This window comes from Lycorma delicatula, chromosome 1 (genome assembly GCF_047948215.1).
Source record: "Lycorma delicatula isolate Av1 chromosome 1, ASM4794821v1, whole genome shotgun sequence".
Classification (NCBI taxonomy): domain Eukaryota; kingdom Metazoa; phylum Arthropoda; class Insecta; order Hemiptera; family Fulgoridae; genus Lycorma; species Lycorma delicatula.
This window is the reverse complement of record NC_134455.1, coordinates 217592641-217608111: the sequence shown is the minus strand read 5'-3', so window position 1 is coordinate 217608111 and position 15471 is coordinate 217592641. Positions and strand designations below refer to the sequence as shown.

Here is a 15471-nt window from a genome sequence, read left to right as displayed (position 1 = left end):
TTAGACATACCTTCAAACCAGTAATACTCATAAACCTTATCGAGTGTTTTATCCCAACCTAAGTGCATAACAGACTCATGTACATGGTTAATGACGGACCACCGAAATGCTCTGGGTACAATCGGCAAACAAAGGGTTTCGCCTTTTCTCTGTATTTTCCGGTATAGCGTACCGGCTTTAATTTCATAAGATTTTAAGAGATCTTCCGATAGCTCATCGCTTTGCAATTTGGTGACTATTTCCGAAATTTCCGAGTCACGCTGTTGTTCAGCAAGAAGCCAATCAACCGATATTTCCGCGAGGTTAATGCGTTTCTCTTCAATTTTATTAACCTGTTTTGGTAAATCGGACAAAGGGTTTCGAGAGAAGAAATCCGCGTGCGACATACGTTTGCCTTCTCTATAAACTATATCGAACTGAAAAGCCTGTAAATAAGCCCACCACCTATGGACTCTATCATTAAGATCAATCTTATTTTGAGAAGATTTCAATGAATTACAATCAGTTACAACAGTAAATTGTCGTCCATGCAAGTAATGCCGAAAATGTTTAATAGATTTAACAACGGCCATAGTTTCGAGTTCGTAAGAATGATACCTGGACTCGGCTGGGCTTGTCCTTTTACTAAAGTATTCAATAACTTTATTTTTACCGTCTACTTTATGCATGAGTATTGCTCCGTACCCATCGGAACTAGCATCGGTATGCAGTTCTATAGGGTAATCCGGGTCAAAGATAATTAAGACGGGTTCGTTGGTCAAAGTATGAATTACTTTTTGTCGGGCGTTTTCATGTGTCTCAGTCCACTCAATATATTTTTTACCTGAGGTAAGAGCATATAATGGTTTCATGATTTGTGAAAACTTAGGGACAAACCGTCGGAAATAAGATGCAAGGCCAATAAACTGTCTAAGCTGAGTAACGGTCCTTGGAGCGGGTAACATTGTTAAAGAGTTTATTTTACGAGGGTTTGGACGAACTTGTCCTTCTTGAATCTCATACCCAAGGTATGAAACAGATGTTTTGAGAAAAGAACATTTTGAAAAATTAAATGAGAATCCCGCATCTATAAGAACTTTTAATACCACTCGAAGTCTTTCAAACGCTTCTTCTATCGTATCTGCAATTATCAAAATTTATAATTTCGAATTTACTACATTCATTTACTACTTTAGATTTACAGATTTTAAAATTATTTTGAGAAATATTTACTTCAAAACCCAAGCCCAAAATTTCTCGACCAATTAAAATATTATAACTCAAATATTCATCTGGGACAACGTGAAAAAGAATCTCTAATGTAAACAAATCCATAATTTCAATAGATAAAATTTGCATGCTACAATTTACTACAACATTTCCGATGCCTTTCAAAATTATTAATTCATTAATTCTACGTCCAGAAAACTTAATCGCTATCGATTCCTTTATTAATGAGCATTCCGCTCCTGAATCAAAACAATATGGAAACGACTCACCAAGATGGTTTAGAATACCAGTAGGAGCTGCAACTGTGCAAAGATTCACACGGCGTTCGACGCCACCATTCTCCTTGTTGTTCCCTGGACCGCTACGGCTGCTACCTGGAGCCGTACAGTTTGGCGCAATATGACCAGCTACCCCACATTTGAAACACGTCACATTGCGCGATGAAGAGGATTTTCTAATAGACACAGTTCTGCTGCGGAGCACCAAGCAACAGAATCCGATCCCGCACTCTCTGGATTAAATCGTGGTAACGCAACACTTTTCTTTGTCGATAATGGCTTTTGCATACAACACTTCATAAACTCAAACAATGTATTCCACTGATCAGGTGATGGACCAGATGGAGACGATCCCACTTCTGATGTCGGAGAGGCGAGGAGATTTGCCAGGGATTCAACGTTTTGTGTTTCACTCATTTTTATTATTACAAGTGGAGAATATATAAGATTATAATAAAGTTCAATTAATCAAAATGAGTAGATAACTCGTACAATGAAATAATTACAAATGATAATTATCACTTATCAATAACTCAGTAGTACACGTATTATAATATAAGATTAATTTAATTTAGAATTCAAATAATATTAAAACAACTTGCGATAGACCGAGGCTCAGGGAAATAACGAATTCGCGATCACCAGGACGTCTGTTCGATCTGGGTTCCAAAGCAAGACTGCCTTTTCTCAATATTCTCAAATAATATACCTACTGCATATTTCCTTTTCCTTATTAATTTTATGATACCCCTATCGTCCTGGGATCCCGACTACGTTGACAACCATGTGCCTACCTAGGCCTAAGCCTACCGCAATAAAACAATTTAAACCTTATTTTACAAAATATTACAAGTAATAGTACATTTCTTAAAACTACTAAAAATACAGATATTCTAAAGAATATTCTCATCGTTTTGTCGGAAGATACTCCACTGTACTTTATTCTCCGACATATATGTTCCGTTCCATGTTGAGCCGGTTGGTGCTGCACTCTAACATCTACTAGCGCTGGCCGGTGAGTTAGTCTCGTACGAACATTCGAGTGCCGAATCCCACTCAGTGCGGTCATGATTTGTTTAATGTAACATTTCATTCGCAGTCTAATGTGACTAGTTTTAATTAGTTTAAAGTCTAACGTCTAATGTGGCTTATAGTTTTAATTGATAATGTTCAATGGTATTATTCTGACGAATGTGTCATTTATTCATCAGTCTAATGTAACTTGTATTTCTCAATATTCAAAAAATGTCTAATGTGACAGATTAAATTCAATTATTCAAGAAGAATACGTTTTATCTTATTTCATTATTTCAAAATACAGTCCATACTAGCTCTAAAACTTAACAATATATATATATATTTCCCTTTCTTGTGGACACAACTGCCGTTTTGCGCCAATCACTTTTAAATTGTTCCTTAAAAATAACTAGTTCCAAAATCACAGTCAAGTTCGTTAACGGCCAAAATCGAACCATGGGGGTGGAAATGGGAGGGATTTTTCGAAAAAAACAAAATATCGCTTTAACGTTTTTATTAAGTAAAATATCGAATTCGTTTAAAGTTCCTACTATTCTTTGGATAAGGGCCTACAACTTATCTAAGTGATGTTTTTCTATATCACCAACCACTGGCCCAGGTGATTGAAAAAATACATTTTCGAAGACAAAAGGAATCATACCTAGCTTAATAGGCACAGTATCGAATCGGTTTAAAGGTCCTTTAAATCGGTTTAAAGGTATCGAATCGGTTTTAAGGTCGTTGGTCCTTTAAACATTACCTAAAACGTTTGTCTGAAACAATTTTTGATATATAACCCTTACGGCAAGGAATAACCAAAATAGTCATTCTGGAATTGTAAGATAGGGCTTATCGTATGCTAAACATGTGAAACGTTTTAATATGTAACCATTGTCGTATTGAGTAAATTTGAAGTTTTTCTTAACTCAAAGGTGGAAATCTTTTTTATGCCCTACTTAGCATCGGTGAAATTTACCTCCGCCGTCCGGCGTGCCGAAAGGGATTTTTTTTTAATCTCTAAACATATTGATATTAAAAATGATAGATTACACCGTAAACCCGTAATTAATATTCCAAATATCTTACTTCATTCTACATATTACACAATATGCAACTGGCCTTATTCTACTTCAGTGTACCTTTGAAAATTAAACGGAGGTGTTATACTCGGGCTCTTTGAGAAACTGCATTGGTCATTAACTGTTGAACTGTCCTTCCCTTGTTCTACCCTTGGTAGTCCTTACATTTATTTACTCAAGCTTTCTTGGGTACGGCAATACAACAAATTGTCGTATCGTGACTCGTTTTAAAATTATTTTCCAAGAAAACAACCCATTTTACGATTATACCACCATTATGTTGCTTCAGAATTTAAGAAAATATTAACAAAACAATTATTGATGTGCATTACGACTAAAACGAACAATGTACATTTTAAAAATTGTAATTTCTAGTTGTTGGAAATAAGGAGCTAAATCCGATTGAAATCGTATATAACATTTTACGGTATTAGTGGATGATAAATATTTATATACCCGACGACGTTTCCTTTATTCCGCGATGGCAGCTTTAATGCGGTAAAGCTATTATCACACTTTGGGAGTGAAAATAGTCCAAAACTGTGGAATTAACGTTTTGTAGATTTTTCCGTTAAACTAAGGTCTTCTTCTTCTTTAGTGTAAGAAAATATAATAGTATTTAACTGAACACATTGCAGGGTACATTTTTTTCAGATCTCTAAAATACAGCTTTTTCTTATTCAAAGGAAATTTTCAGAACTTGCCCAGTCAACGATCTTAATATGGGTTAAAACCATTTCCGAAAAATTTTATTTTTTCAACTCGAAATTTACATCCGTATTACTTATGCCGATAATGCTGACAAAAGGCTACAGAGCAGAAAATTTTGTAAATAATTGAACGATACTCATTTTAATAAAGAGTTAAAAGTAATACGTACACTGAAAGAATTCATTTTAAATTAATCCGTGTTACGAATATAAAAATCCATTGTTTTTTTTTCCTTTTTTTTTATATATAATTTTTTTTTATACGGTACATTATTTGCTTATTTGGTTTTTTTTTATATTCGGGTTAAAAAGAGTTCTATGTAAAAAACCAGATCGGTCTAGATTGGTCGTGGATAAGGCGGTAAAGTATACCGAACAACCCTGATCGAAGGCATTTCCTTTATGAGTTGATCCCCTTCCTCTTAACTTATTCTTATCCCTTTTCTTTTTCGGAAAATATCGAGGAAAGTTGTTAACGCCCCGCTGATTTCATCAGGACATCATGAGGGCTACCTCTCTTTTTAAGGCTAAGAGTGATAACGACCCCGCTTATTGCGTGCCAGTGAAAATTTCCAAGGACTCTAGATTTTCTATCCGGAGATTGCAGAAGAAGCCAAAATCTTAAATGCTTATCCGAGAAAAGACAGGCCTTTTCTACCTAATTTATCTATCTATCTTAAGTAGACCTATACATACAGCAGTGAATTAAGAGTAACCACGCTACTTTATATCTAACTATAAATCGGTTAAGTCGAAAGATTTGTATATAATTGTGTTTTATTTGTAAAGAATATATATCAGATAGCTGACAAACAAACATTTATCAAAGAGCAATTATTAAAACCGGATAATTGTATAGCCAAAGAACGGTAACGTTAAAATTCTGTTTATTTATGCAGGAACACGTTTTGTTTGTTTGCGGATAGGTCGTACGAAATTCTATAGTAAAATATCTTTCATTAATAAAACATGCAGATTATACTCGCACACATACATAAGCGTATTATAAGACATCCACTCATGCACTACTAACCGGCACACATCAGTAACTAGAAAATATATACTAAAAATCATTTTAAAAGAAGTACAATTAAAACATTACCTGTCTCGATGTACAGGAGGCCATCCCTGCATTTGAATAGGCAGGGCATGATTCGAATTATTACTATTACTATAACAGGATCAATAATTACAAGGCTTACATCTTATATAAGAGACTAACTTGTAATTTACGGTTTTCATTAACGTAAGGCATCTGCAAGTGATAACTGAACGAGCTGTTATATATTACGCTTCATAATTAGGAACAAAAGATTTCTAACAATAATCTAGATTTGCGACGTAAGAACAATTAGAGATACGAATATCATCCAGAACGACTTAAATGATAGTACATCGAATTAAAAAAAAACCAAACGAATCGGTAGACAAAGCGATCGTTTAATGACAAAATAATGGTCTGTGAAAATTATTTTTTTTTATCCGTACTAAAATAAAATTAATTTAAGGTATACAAAAATGAACGGAAAATCTTTGAATAGTAAAATAACAGAAGTAAATTTAATATTGTTTTAAAATGTCATTAAACGAGTACAATACTTGCTTGCAATTGTTTTTCCTCTGTTTGAAATAAACTAAATATCAGATAATATTATAATTAAAATTGCTTTTATTTTTCTTAAGGTAACCGACAGTAACAGACAATAAAACATACAACATTTTACCTAGCAGATTTATATACAATTCAAAGCGGGTTATGGATGTAATATTAATGAATGACAGGGATGTACTTGAAAAAATTTTTAATTCTAAGCAAAAGGTTGTACGTAATACTGCACAATAGGTAATATTAAATTACCGTATGGCGGGTTACCTTAATAAAAATATTATTTGGTGATTTATAAATACAAACACATGGAATGTAAAATTTTACAGACATTCGGTAAAAATCATTTCCCCGATAAATGACCTGTCATCAACATCGCACGGCTTACACCTTATACATTGAGAAATTTTATTTGTGTTTGATGAATCGTTTCCACTCGTACGTTATCGAAGAAAACCCACGAAATAGTTTAAACTAGAAATAAACACGGTATAATTCAACCGTCTTTATTTAGCAGAGAATTCATCATAAGTAGCCGAATCGGAAGTCTAGTCGGTGGACTGCCTTTTAATTAAACTTCTTCGATTTACTTAAAATAAATAAATGTTTGTGCCTGAAAACTTTTGTTCATTAAGCAGCACCGTCGCTGTACACTAGATTTGTAAGATAATATATTCAGCGATCGTCACCTTAGGAATGAAAATATTTTCACTAGGAGAATAAGTAAGTGAAGACGGGGCACTTCATCACCGGGGAGGTTTCAAACCGTAATGTAATTTTTAATTTATAACAGTTAAGCAGCGATCACATATTAATTTTATTTAATTTTTTAATCAGAGCTACGAAGCAATCACTAGATGTATGGTAAGCGAGCCGTAAACGAGGTAGCGAGAACACGCTTAGCTCCTGACGTTACCGTGAATAAAATTACAATAGAGAAACGTTTTCTCTATTTTATTAAGGGCAATAGAGCAGTTACGGTAGGGACAGTTGAGGTACGGAAGAAGCTGTTCCTAACAGCGGACGTCTTCCTGGGGTTAAATCGTAAAACTTTGCGAGATCCTTTTTTAACTAAAAATGACATCATTAGATTATACGATAAACACTAGCACAAAACCCAAAGCAAAAACTATTATTTTCACTAGAAGTCGACAATCGCTACAAAAAAAAAGATTCCCCAACAATAGAAAAAAAAAATGTTTTATTTTCTCAATATTTTAATAAAAGAAAAACTTTATCGAGTAGCATTTCTTTGTCTTTTAGTAATCAAATTATTGTGCATAAATAAAATGTGAACCTTGTCTTTAAAAACATGTTTCTCATCAGTGAGAAACACTGATTGCTCGTTTTAAAATATGTTATTTTCTTAATTAATTGTTTTTGTGACTTCTAGCCCGTAAGATACGATGTTTCACTGCGTCAACGATTAATTTTTCATTTTCCCAATTTCTGTTTTACGTTTATCGATTAACGATACCGCAACAATTCTGAAAATCATAATAGTCACAATAATTTTTAATATATATATTTTTTTTAATTGAAAACGATTTACGTATCGTTAAACAGACAATTCACCTAAAAATATCCAGCAAGCGCGATTCATCCACGTCAATTTTATTCTAGAACCTGACCTAAAGAAACCGTTTCGTGTTCGTATAGCCGACATTGCGTAACGTTTTTTCATCAATCTTTTTAAAATTGTTGGCACGATGTAAAATAAGGATTTTTTGCTCTTTTAATTCAAAGGAACTAGACAAAAAATAAAACTTTGAAATATATTTCGGTTAATTTTACATAACCTTATTTTGAATGCTTAAAAATGTTACTAAACGTTAAAAGCAAGTTATCAGTGCAGATGTTCATCCAAACAAATTTACTTTAGGAAAATTTATACATATTTTAAAAGAAATATTTTTTGATTTCATTAACTGTGTATCGGCAGCTAAGTATTAAAGACACAAATATGCAATCGCTAACATTCTGATAGTCAGAAGTTCATAAAAGCCATTTAGTATAGTCCAACCAACTTAACATCTGGACATCTGGTGTGTGTGTTTGCGCTTGTATGTGTGTGAATTTTAAAGAATAAACCCACAGACCGATGTTACTGTTCTACATCAGAATCAGGTCTACATTAATTAATATACTTTATAATTTTAATAATTTTTAAATCGCCTTAAAATGAATAAATCTTATAAAAAAAATTACCGCACATCTTTTTCGTCCATAATGTTAACTCGCATATAAATTTATACCGAAAGAAACTACGAAGAATAAAAAACTTTTTAACGTTCATCGGTTAGTTGCAGTTTCACACAATCGTATTCTAACGCTTTAACATATTACTTCTAATTAAAGCAAACTATGATTGCGAATGACATAACTTGATTTGCACATAAATTTTAAAATTTTAATAATTTATTTGAAAATTTACTGAAAATCCGATATTGTTAAAAATAAAACGGACCATTTTTTTTCTTTAACTGTGATCACTAAAAAGCCAGCAATCAGAAATAATAATGTCATGTCGTATGACATAATAACGTCGAATTATAATAAAATATTTGGCGGTAATTTACTTTTCAGTAAATGCTAAGAATAAAATTATGTAAAATAAATAAAATTTATTGTGCGAAAGACTTTTTACAAATCTGGCAATCCGTTCGGAGACGGCCACAACTTAGCATTAATAATCACGTACTGTTTGACTGATCCGATATACCCGGAAATTCGTGTGTCTTACATTACAAAAATTTGACGTACGGTAGATATAACTTGGCTACTTAAACGTAGAATTTTGAGATTTTTGTTACTTTTTTAAAAATAATTCAGAATTTAAAAAGTTTTGAAAACTACGTAGAGATATGATTTGGATTTGTCAGGATGAAAGGTTTTGATAACCTAATTATCCTATATGCATAATTACGTTATCAATGGTTTTTTTTCATATACATCATTGGATTTTCTCACAGATTCGAAAAAATAAAATATAATCCAAGCAAACACATATGAGAGACTTCGCGGAATAATTTTTTACTTATTGCATGAATTGATCGCATGACTGACAGCAGCAATTCAATCTTTGGCGTGGAGATTAATTCCAAAATTAATACCACTACCAAAACTGAAAATCAATACCCACTTTTTGTAAGAGAAAAAGACAGACTGAGGTGTACGTGGCGAAATGCGTGGTTACCGAAGATAAAACAAGGTTTTACAATGAACCTCAAATTTAAAACTAGTGATTTAAAATTTTAAAAATAAGGTACTTAAAAAAATTATGACATACCTATGGAGTCAGAAAGTATAGGATATTTATCAAAACCAAACGAAATTTAAAAGACCATATAATAGTATACCACCCCTATATAAAACAAACTGTACTCGGACAAAAATAATAATGAAATGACTAAAGAGATTGTTGAACATTTTTCGTAGTACTTTCAATCTTTCCTTTGTAAACCGAGTACTGCAGAAGGAACTATATATCTGAGTATTTAGAAGCTCCTTACCAAATGTCGTTACCTACAACTTTCACTACATATAAAGGTACGTTATGACTATAGTGTCAACAAAGAAATCAATCACAAAAACGCTCCAGGACACGACTTATAGACAGAAGCGTACTGCAAAAACTGGTTACGAGAGTTGTAATGTTAACAACATAGATTTTTAATTCAATATTGTGGACCTTGATAAACCCGGAAAAGGTGCAAATTAAAATGTCCCAGAGGACCTCAGGTCTGGTCCGTTCCGGAGCTGAGTATAACCTCTAGTCTCCCACTTCAGCTTCAACTTTAAGGACCGCTTGGATTTAACGCTAAGTTGACTGCAACTAACATTCACTTATTTGCCCCTTAATAAGTGCAATCCAATTTAACAAATCGCCAGGCTAAGTTAGTGAAATCGTACCCGGGAGAGTGAAAATAACCCTCCCGAGCACGACCGCCTTTGATAATTGAACTACTCTAACCGGGGCTCGGTGCCAAGCACGCCTACCTCCGGCCAATCATACTGTCCGAGCGGCACCCTAACCACCCGGGCAACTAACAATAAATGAACCCGCACTCGCCAGTGCAAGATGTGACGAGAAGTAAGCTACCCCAGCCAGACACATCAGCCACCGCCCCGTCCGTGGAGGTCAACGAGTCCTTGTTATCGACGTGCAACTTCTTATCCCCTAGTACCGCGGGAGAGAGCCGAAGCCGCCGCTTCGCCACTGCCCCCCTCACTCGTATCTACACTAGACGTCTCCAATAGTTGTAGGAAATCTCTCTCTGGGTCGCTAGCGTCCCCAGTATCGTCACTAAGCCTAACAGATGAGGTAGCTGACGCTTGTTGCCGTCAAATTAATTTCGCCACAAATTTATCCTCTCTCCTCTTGGCCTCCAACCGGAAAGTTTCCAATGTCCGGCGCGCTTCCACATCCATACCCACAGACCGGTCACTCTCACTTCCCCCGGAAAATTCTTCCCGAGGTACTCGGGCCGCTCTTCTCCTCCTGCTAGGCATCCGTTTCCCAGCAGGAGCAAAAAAAACCATCACCGGGGGGTGGGCTGTAACCCTTCGGGATCAGACATAACAGTAAAACGTACAAAAAAAATCCGAAGTCAAAAACAAGGGGAAAAAAATTCCAAAGTCAATGTAAACAAAGACCAGATGATCTTATGTAAACAAACAACAACTAAGCCAAAGTCCTAATTATACCAAAACTAATAGTCCGTGTCGCAAAAGCCCTCCAGTAACCCGTCAACACGGGAAAATTAAGGAAACGTCAGAAACAAAGTTGTACGCAATAGCCTAAACGGATAATATGGCTACCCAATTAGGCCAAAACACAAAAAAAGTAAAATTAATCAAAAAACAGACACGAAACACCGAAATGAAACAAAAACAACAAAACTGAACAACTAACGAACAAAATAACAAAACAAAACGAAAAGTAAGCACGGTAAACTGAAAAACGAATTCGAGTACTGAGCGTAACTGCAGTCAACCACTATGAGTCAAAGCTGAAAACCAACTCTCGATATAAAGGATTTTTTTTCACCCTACCCGCCCCGGGCTGGATCCACAATTAAGCAAAGCACAGCCGAGGGGGTTTTCTAGTCAAACGAGCCTCCCCGTCCGCCGGCCATAAGTCTAGTCCGACAGGTCAGCCCGCCGGTTAGATCTTTTCATTGCCTGCCTCTAACCCCTAGGGCGGGGTATCCAAGTCAGACTAACTTGGATATAAAGGTTGAATGGCCTAAATCTCACCCACCCACTTCGAAGATGAGCCCATAAATACATATTAAAGACGTTTTGATCTTTAGTGTCCGGCTTTGGGGATCGTCTAGAAAATTCAATATCGAAATTTGTGAGCGTTCCCAAGCGAATACCATTATTACACGCATCTTCAATGTCCTGTGATTCATAACTAAAAAAAAATATTTTTTCAGGTTTCAATATTTCGAGACTAAAACAGAAAATAACAAAATTTAACGTTGATATACCGGTGTCGCTCCCCATAACTCAAATCATTTGGCACAAATTTGTAACAAGATAGAAAAACTGGTTTTAAGAGACTTAAACTTATGTAATTACTATTTAATGTACAGACCTCCTGATTTTATGTAATTTTTTTATTATTTTTAGATGTTTTATTCTGTATGCGCGTGATGATGTTATTTTTGTTCAATAGATTATTAATCATCGGCCTTGGATGAGCAATAATTTGTTCTTATTAATCGCCCGCAAAATATTTTTGTTTAAATTTGCAATTAATGTAATTAAAATAATAATAATAATATTAAAAATTATTAAAAACACGCAATTGATTGCTTTCAGGGGTTTTATCATTGATTTTTCATTTATTATTAATTTATTAAAGGCCAACGAACTAAAATCAAATTTAGTAAGGTTTATTAAACAGATTAAGATAAAAAATTTTTACAACATGATAAAAAAAATTTCTAAGAAAACTTCAAATGAGTACGTTAATGAACAAATAAAACAAGATTTAAAAAATGGAGTAGGCCAATAAACCCACAGCAGTCAAGATAAAATATAACCGGCTTTAGTCTAAATAAATTCTGAAATTACTTTCCTTAAATATAACCTTGTAAAATACAAATATAAAACAGTAAGGTAAGAAAATTCTCTTTCAATTTTTAAGTATATTGCAATAATGACAAACATCATTTGATATAAATTTTCATGAAAAAATAAGCATAATATTCTATAAGAAAATAACTTTTATTTCCTAATTGTTTGTATGAAACTGAAAAATTATGAAAACAATTTCTTTAGTTCAATCATCCAAAATATTGTATAAAAAATAAAACTTTTTAAAAACTAATAAAAGAACTGGGAATATAAATGAGGCAATTTTCAATTAATGTACAGCATCAGTAATTTTGGAATCGCCAATATACAAGCATTGGGCCCTTGTATATTAGACTTGCGCCCTTACATATTATCGCTGATATTGCATAGTATACTATAAAGTACATCGGAGTGTTTCTTGATGAGAAATTGCAGTTTGAAGAAGCACTTTCAATATGTCGCGGGTATGGCCTGTAATACCTTCTTCGGAATCGACGTGTAATTAATCCTGATTGAGGTCTTCATTTTAAGTCTATGAATATCTTGTATAAGGGCGTCTGCAAGGCAATTATGTTGTATGTGGCGCTTGTTTGGGCGGATAGGCTAAAATTTAAAAGCTATCGGGATATTTTGTTACGGACTCAACGCCTAATATTGCTAACGGTAACGGGTGGTTACCGTACAATTTCACGGGGGGCGATCTTGGTGATCGTAGGCGTGAATCCGATAGTCTTGATTGCGTCTGAGAGGCAACAGCGTTATGTTACTAAGAAGTCAGATTAATTGATTTCGGAGAAAATAAAGGAGATGGAATAGCAATGGCTTGATATTACCGGGTCAACGCTTGATCTATGTTAACTGGAAAACCCGGGCCGAATGGTTGATCGTAGAAAGTTTTATTACATATTTCGCGAAAGAAAGGATCGCTGAATGGGTGTGATGTTCCGCTACAAAATAACAATAAAACCGTTTGGTTTTATTGTTATTTTGTTTTATGGTTTGTTACATTGTTGCTGCTTTTTTTCTGTTTAATTATAGATTTGTTCGTTTTTCTTTAGTTATGTTTTATATTATAATAATAATGTAATATTGTTATATTACATTATTTATTTTTATTGTTTTGTTATGGTTGTTGTGTTACGTTTTATGATTCGTTGTGTGTCGAACTCATTTTTGCCTTTCGGATAGGTAGGGTTCAGCTTATTCGTTCTTAGAAAGTCGCAGTCATGTTTGATACTTGGCTAGATGTATTTTGTTTTAAGTTATGTAAGTAGGACACCGGTGGGAATGTCGCTTGTGGCATTCGCATCGGTGGCATCCTGGCTGAGGCCTGACTGAAGATGTCATTGCTGAGGTACTGAAGATGACCTCCAGTAAATCCCATTAGGGCTAGGTACGGAAGGGGTGGCGTGGCGACCGTAACAGTTACATAGAGGGTGTCTTGTATGGGGTCAGTATACTATACAATATCACTATTACGTCTTTTACACCTATTTCTGAATTTTGAAAAATAAAACTGAAACATACGTTTTCTTTGTGAAATACATGAAAAATTGTGCTATTGCAATAATGTTTTAATGAATCAAAATACATTGAAAAAATACTGACCTTTACAGAGGAAAGGAATAAATAATCAAACTCGAACTTAAGGGCGATGAACGACAAATATTAAATTCGAGTACTGATTTTTTTTTAATCGATTACCAAGTTTAAAGGTTATGATGCGGATGATGTAAAAGAACGGTTAGTAAATGAAACCGATATGACAGGATTACCGTAGTTAAACGAGATGAAATTGTAAAATTTGTAACAGAAATTGTTACAGATGATAATAGCGATATTATTAAATGATGGTGAGCGACTCGACATTAGATGATACTTATGCAGATGCTTTCGATACGAAATAGAATCTTCGCCAGTTCGTACGTACGAAAACCTAAATCGTTCTACACAACTCCTTTTGCCGAAATAAAGTGAGAGCTCTTGTAGCAACAACGTTATTAAAAACAGTGCGATAAGAAATTAGCAACTACTTCTAAGGCTTTTCATTTTTCAAAAAGTAATTATTTTTCAGTAGCATACATACTCGTATGTTTACAGTATTTCTAAATTTTATTTTTATTAATTATCGAGTAATATTAGTTAAATTGCAAGTTTGGTAGAATAACAATACGTAGGTATTTATTTCCTTGCCACAATTAATTTGAGTACTCTATAATTTTAATAGCTTATTTTCAAAAATATGAACACATGGAATATCCTAACCAAAACTAGATCCCAGTCGGTTTAAATTATCGACGTTATATAAAATTTAGTGTCAAACACCAGAGAAAAAATATCATAAAAATTTTAAAATTCGGTTTCATTCAATTTTGCTTTATAGAACTCATATTTAGATAGAGGTAAAAGCTAGTAACATAGCAGTTTCAATCTATCTCTTCCTGCTGAAACATGCAGTGGATGTTAGGTTCCGTGTATTTCTGTGCGAACGTTAGGCAGCGCTGTGCAAGAATAAATACTGTTGCATTTGAAATATGTTCTAAGTAGTGCATATTCGTAAAAACACGTAATGTTCAAACGACAATATTTTTGTAGTGAAGTCTTCTTTTTCTATTACCGGAGAGTTTTCGTGAGTTCTATCATCTTTCAGTTGGCTATCAGGTTTAGTGGAATTTTACAACTTTTGTAAAGAACAGGGCAATGTTCAAGAATCAACCACGTTTATCTTTATTCGGTGTAAAAAAAAGGCAAACATTCAGGAAAATCCAAAATTGGCTTTTTAAAAAAATATTAAATATTAACATTTTAATGGCTTTTCTCCTAAGCAACAGAATGTTACAAGATTCAATAAAAACAGAAACTCAATTATTTTGTTTATTGTAGAAAAACGACTGATAATAGTATACACCTTCAAAAAAGGAAAATCGGTGCGTTTAAAATGCTTTTATTTTGAAAAATCTTTACTCTCATTATTAGATATCTACGTTTTACACAGGAAAATGTAAGCTTCTCGGGGTAAGAGCTCTGTTTACTCGACATTGCAAAAATGTGTTTGAAGGCCATTATGTGGAACTCTAGTAAAACTACTTTTACCGCTATGAAAATCGCTCTTGTGGGAGGCCACTGGTGCCACCTGACCGAATGAAGAAACGATTGTCACTAACTCTTGATTATGTTTTTCTTATAAACTGGGACATGCTTTTACTTGTATTTTGAAAAAGAATAGTGCAAACAATCAGTTCAACCTCTGCCTGCCCGACCACATCGACTGGTCTGTCTCTCTTCGCGTCTTTTTATGTAATCTGTAAATTTTACGAAAGTAGATGAAAGATTACTTGATGTAAACTCTGATTAAGTTTTATCAAAACACTATGACGAATTTCCGCCCCTTCAGAAAATTTTGACGAAGATTTGAGGACTGCGCGAGCCGAAGCCGAGTATACAACTACGTTTTAATATTTTATTAAGCCAATAACATTCAACAA

At 34.1% G+C, this 15471-nt stretch overlaps 1 protein-coding gene across 10 annotated transcripts in view; it reads right to left on the bottom strand.

Annotated features, from left to right (window-relative positions):
- The window catches only part of RhoBTB (Rho-related BTB domain containing), a 276592-nt gene that overhangs the window by 101012 nt on the left and 160109 nt on the right, over positions 1-15471 (bottom strand). The window contains exon 1 of one of the 10 annotated variants that reach the window (XM_075372500.1): positions 5396-5412. The exons of the other annotated variants lie outside the window; for them this stretch is intronic. The gene's annotated coding sequence lies outside the window, so the exon portion shown is untranslated. Of the gene's footprint in view, positions 1-5395; positions 5413-15471 lie in introns of those variants that run through there. 10 annotated transcript variants of the gene reach the window in all.